General features: G+C 41.3%; 1 pseudogene; it reads right to left on the bottom strand.

The window, feature by feature from the left end:
- Positions 1-5,749, bottom strand: part of LOC107613882 — a 14,628-nt pseudogene extending 8,879 nt beyond the window's left edge.

The raw sequence follows: 5,968 nt of genomic DNA, 5'->3' as shown, positions 1-5,968 counted from the left end.
CCACCCCCCAAACGTAACTGTGCGCTAGTGTGTGAGCGTCTAACCCTAACCCCCAAATTCCCATCGCTCTCTCTTCTCCAAATCTCCACACCTGCTGACCTGCGCACCCGTGCCTGCGGCACCCACCACCGCGAAGACTTCGGCCCGTCGCACATCAGGCCAAGATGAAGCCTTCCTCTTCGCGAAGACGCGGACAGAGCAGAGAAACAGTCCAACACGAAGCCTTGCTCCCGTCGCACATCAGGCAAGCACGCCACCACCCACTGACTCGACACGGCAGCAAAGCACCACGCCGTCGCTGTTGAGACACCACCACCCAGCAGCGTTTCTGGGTTCTGGCCACGAACGATCATCAGTTCAACCCAGCACCTCCCAGTCTCCCACTCAGCCTTCCTCCCAAGTCAATATGGAGCTTGAGCCACCGATTCAGGTAATGTTTACCATTTGTTGTTTACTGGTAATTCTGTTCATATATTGGAAATGTCCTGCTTTTATAGCCTTTTATCATTTATATCTGCTATTTGGATTTTCTCATTAGTGTTGATTTGTTGCTACTTGCTGTTGATCTGTTGATTTGTTGCTAAGTTTTGTTGATTTATAGCCTTTTTTTCCACGTTAATACTTACAGACAAATGCATTGTTGATTTGTTGCTAGTTGCTACTTGCTGTTGCTGGCTTGCTTTTAATGGTTCATTTTATTGTTGTTTAATGGTTCAATATATTGGAAATGTCTTGCTTACTGCCTTGGTGGTTGCTGTTTAGTGGTTCATTTTATTGTTGTTTAATGGTTCATTATATTGGAAATGTCCTGCTTGCTGCCTTGCTGGTTGCTGATTAATGGTTCATTTTATTGCTGTTTAGTGGTTCATTTTGTTGTTGTTTATTGGTTCATTATATTGGAAATGTCATGCTTGCTGCCTTGCTGGTTGCTGTTTAGTGGTTCATTTTATTGTTGGTTTTGTTGCTGCCTTGCTGCCTTGCTGGTTGCTGTTTAAGTGTTTATTGTTCATTTTATTGTTCATATTATTGTTTAGTTTATTGTTGGTAATTTGGTATTACTGGTTATTGAATTATTGTTCAATGTATTGAGATCAGTGTATTGTTCAGTTTATTGTTGATAATTTGGTATTGCTGGATTGCTGGTTATAGATTTATTTTTCAGTTTATTGCTGGATGCTGGTTATTGATTTATTGTTGAATGTTGATAACTTGGTAATTGCTAATGCTAAGAGTAGCTGGAGGTGTTCTTCAATGTTTCAACATTGAAGTTGATAAAATATGCAGTGGGAAACTGGAAATTTTTTTCATATTCTAAGTTAAGAAACCTGTGGATTTTTAAAATAAAGAAAATTTCATGGTGAATATGTTTGTTTCATTTTTCTGTTCTAATTTGATGGAAAGTAGTTCCACTTGCTCAATACTACTACCTGTCTCAAAATTATTGTTATTTCGACCAAATTGGTACATCCTGAAATCCAATGCTAAACCGTCCAAACTATATGGCTTGATTATGCATGATTAGGTAGAAGCTAAGTTGGGGATATGTATCCCACATATTGAGTATTTGAAGTTTGTTATGTATCAATTTGAGCATAATTTTAATATACAGAACATGGATGCTTTATATTGTTTTCCTAACTCGCATTCTTTCACTGCAGATCTTCAATCTGCTTATTTGGGTTAAAGATCTCTGTTATTCTCAATCATGGCAACTAGTAAGCAATCATATATGCCTTCCCTGCTTTTAGTCTTCCTTACTTGAACTCGTTTTTGCTTTTTTGAGATAAGATATTGAATGTATATTATTTCCTTACAGGAGTGTATTTGCCAAAGCTATGTGAGAAGCACAAGACAAACCCTCACCGTGCCATGGATGAGCTAATGAGCTCAGGAGAAGCAGCCCCAAGACCTATTTCTAATCTCTTTTAAGAAATTTTATCAGCATCTGTCCCTTCTCCATAGTGATCATCATCATCCTTTTTCAATCTTCTCTTCAAGAGATGGTACAAATTTTAATGGGTTGGGTTCGGATTTAAACACTGCTGTTGGTATAGAGTTTAGCATTAAGTATGTAACTAGTTATATATGTGTTATCCAAATTTGTGAAATTTTGGAAATATTGTTGGTCCTCTTTTTAAGAGAGATGATATAAACTTCGATACAATAAGAAAAGTGTTATTTCGGTTTGTCGATTTCAATGTTATGACTTTGCATAATAGTATGGTAGAATTTTTTTTTATTTGATTGAAAAAACCGAACAAACTGAACCAAACCAAACCGATTTTAATTGGTTTGGTTTGGTTCGGATGACCTTGACAAAAAAATCGAACCAAACCGAACCGCACTTTAATTAGACGATCGGATCGGATGGCTTTTCTCTTAAAAACCGAACCAAACCGCACCGCGAACACCCCTAATAGCCACGTTGTGAATCGGAGCTCTTCTATGAATCCTTCTCAGAGGAGCTTCTGGGTTTCCTCGAGACATGCTGCGCGCTTCTCGTCTCCCATGTTTCGTTTCTTTTGGGAGACAGGTTGTGCCCTTGGATAAATTTGCAATTTGTGGCATATGAGGTTCGGGTCAATGTCAGGCATATCTGTTGGTGTCCAGGCAAAGAGATCGGCATTTCGCCGAAGTAGGCTTGTTATCTTTTGTTTTGTTCCTGAAAGGAGAGAAGAGCTGATGTGAGTGTAGTGGTTAACATTGTTATCCAATTGTACCTTTTCAAGCTCGTCTATTGGTGCTGGCTTGTCATGGAGATCTCCTCGTGGATCGAGCTCGGCAATGCCTGATATGTTAGCGACGTTGTATGTGCTTTGGGTTGGCCTAGGTCTTTGCCAGATATCTGTTCTGATTTTCAAGCTTTCATTGTAACACCTGCGAGCTTCAATGTGGTCGGAATGTATGGTGGCTATTTGGTCCTCTTGTACCTGGAATTTGACACATAAATGAAGCGTGGAAACAATGGCACCAAAAGAATTTAGAAAAGGTCTACCCAAAATAATATTGTATGGGCTAATGCAATCGACTACGAGGAACTGCACGTCCTTGGTTTTGCTCATGGGATGTTCGCCTAAGGTCGTCTTTAGCCAAATGCTACCGAGAATTGACACGCGCTCCCCTGAAAATCCGATCAGCTCCCCCGTAGAGGGTAGCAGGGTTCGTTCGCTGAGCTTCATCTTTTTGAAAGTTGAATAAAAAAGGACGTCGGCACTACTGCCGGGGTCGAGGAGGGCTTTCTTCACTAGGAGGTCCCCTGCTTGAATGGAGATCATTACGGGGTCGTTCAGATTATCTGAGTTGGTTTGACAGTCTGACTGTTTGAAATATATGTTAGGTATTCTCGGTTTGGCTGTCGATACATCGGCCGTTCGCTGGAGTGTTAGCATATCCCTGTATCGTCGCTTTCGCGCTGAACTGGTTTCACCTCCGCTTGCGAATCCCCAGAGATGCAATTGATGATTCCCCTGGTCGGTGGGGGTTGGGCTCTGGCTTTATCCAAGGTGTGCGAAGCTCGCTCTTGGCGTCGATCGCTAGGGTCGTCGGAGGTCCCCCTTGTTTTGCTACTGATGTACTTGTCTAGGTGCCCTTGTCTTGCTAGTCTTTCCAAGAGGTCCTTTGCGACTACACATTCATCAGTGGTGTGGCCGAACTTCTGATGAAAGGCGCAGCGTTTGGATTTGTCCACATAACGTTGGTCTTGGTATGAGCCGGCTCTGCTCGGTGGCTTTATCAGTTTGTTATGTAGTATCTCCTTGATGATGTCTTCTCTCCTGGCATTGAATCTGGTGTACGAGTCATATTTAGGTGTTAGCCTGAAGGGCTTCTTAGTGTCTTTGGCAGTTGGCCTATCCTCGTCCCTTTTGTTCGGCTGCCTTTCACTCCTCCGATTTTCTCGTAATTCTTCTATTTCGATTTGCCCAGTCGCTTTTTCTCGAAACTCCTCCAATGTCTTTGGCTTTGCTACTGCTATTGCTTCTTGGAATTTCCCTGGGCGCAAACCACTCTTTATGGCGTGCAGTTGGACTTCTGGATTAAGGTTAGGGATCTCCATAGCCGCCGTCGTGAAGCGAGTCATATAGTCCTTCAGGCTCTCGTGCGTTCCTTGTTTGATAGTACTGAGATAGTTTGAGTCTCGTACGTAAATCTTGGAGGCCGTGAACTGATTAATAAAGAGCTTGGAAAAGTCGTCGAAACTCGTTATTGAACCTGCAGGCAAATTAGAAAACCATAACAGCGCAGCACCATCCAAAAAAGTAGGAAAAGAACGGCATAATATGAGATCGGAGTCACTATTGAGGAACATCATAGACTCAAATTTAGTAACATGAATCTTAGGATCTCCGATCCCTTTATAAGGTACCAGCGTCATAGGGAGCGTAAAATTTTGAGGCATCTTAAAGCTCATAATTTCTTCAGAAAAGGGGTTAGCTCGCCGCCTCCCGGTCTTCGGGGTTTTCTCCTCCGTTTTGGCATTGGACTCTGATTGGTGTTCGTCTTGCTGATCAGTGTTTACTTCTTTGTTGATATTTTTCCTTTCACCTTTATTCTGCAAGGTGGCTAATAGCTCAGCCATTCGCTGATTTTCTGCGAGTAATGTCGCGTTTGCTGCCACAAGGTCGGGACCGGCATGCTGATGGGTGCCCGATTGATCCGTCATGCTTCAGTTCCTGAAAAAATAAGAAAGAGCACAAGGTGTATGGGGTTACACTTGAAAATGAAGAAAAAATCGGGCCCCACGGTGGGCGCCAATTGTTCCGTCCAGAGTATGCTTCCGAAGTATGGTCGGCGTCACAACAGTGAGAGGATTCGGAAGCGTTCTCCTGCGAACCTTTGACCTCGGCGTGGACCCTGCAAAAAGGACTCCGACGCTCAAGTCAATTACGAGAATAACAAACTTAAAAGTAATAACGTTAAGAAAATGAAACTGGGAAGTGATGAGTAGGTGGTGATTGCCCTGTATATCCTGTTTTGGCGAGTTAAGCTCGTCTGGTTAAATAGGTTGGACCTCGAGTAATGCTCGGTGCTGTTGTTAGTAGGATTTGATTTCGAAATTCTGTTACACAAGGATCTCGGTATGATTTGAATTAATGGGTTTATTCTCGGTTGTATGGTTTGTTTGCCGAAGATATTGGAAGATTTGGCCGAGAATATCGGTGAGGTACACAAAGCATCATAACACATTAAACAGAAGCAACTAACTCCAGCAAAAGAAACCCTTGGAATCTTGAATTTCTTAGCGACGTGGATCGTGTACGGTAGATTCATATTGGAGACTATGCAGCATGCCGGCGGCGACAACTCTTCGAAGATCTTTTCCACCGGTTCCCTTAGAAGACTTGCTGCGTTGAAAAAATTGAAAGCATTGCCAAGTGAATGAAGCATGTCAAGATTCTCACATCCTTCTGGCAAGCCGGTTTCTTGATATGGAAACTGAAGCTGGATTTGTCGAATCTGGTAACCGGAATGAATGTAGCGAGCGAAGGTTGATGTGAATCTTGCTGCGTTTTGCGGGGTTGTGATAATCGTGACAATAATATTGTTATTGTGCTGAAGTAATAACTTTGCTAAGTCCATCATCGGAATCAAGTGGCCTTGTGCCATTAATGGAAACAGAACAAATGGAGCTGTGGTGTTTGGGGAGCCATTTTTGTTTCCTTGAAAATGGATAATTTAGGTTTAGTGTATTGAATAATTTTACTTGGACTCTAGCTTTATAAACTACATTTCGGTTTTGATGACGTAAATGTCTACATAGGCAATCTAAAAAATATTATATATTTTTTATTTTTAATAAAATTATTTGATAAAATATAAAATAAAATATCCTTTATATTAAATAACTGCGATACTATTATAAAGACTTAGATAGGGATATATGTTCATGTAGTATTATTATTGAATAAAATCACACGTCTATTATATAAATATATACTTAACTACTAATATGATAAAAAATTAAAAAATT

The sequence above is a fragment of the Arachis ipaensis genome, chromosome B08 (genome assembly GCF_000816755.2).
Source record: "Arachis ipaensis cultivar K30076 chromosome B08, Araip1.1, whole genome shotgun sequence".
Lineage (NCBI taxonomy): Eukaryota > Viridiplantae > Streptophyta > Magnoliopsida > Fabales > Fabaceae > Arachis > Arachis ipaensis.
This window is presented reverse-complemented; position numbering and strand designations above follow the sequence as displayed.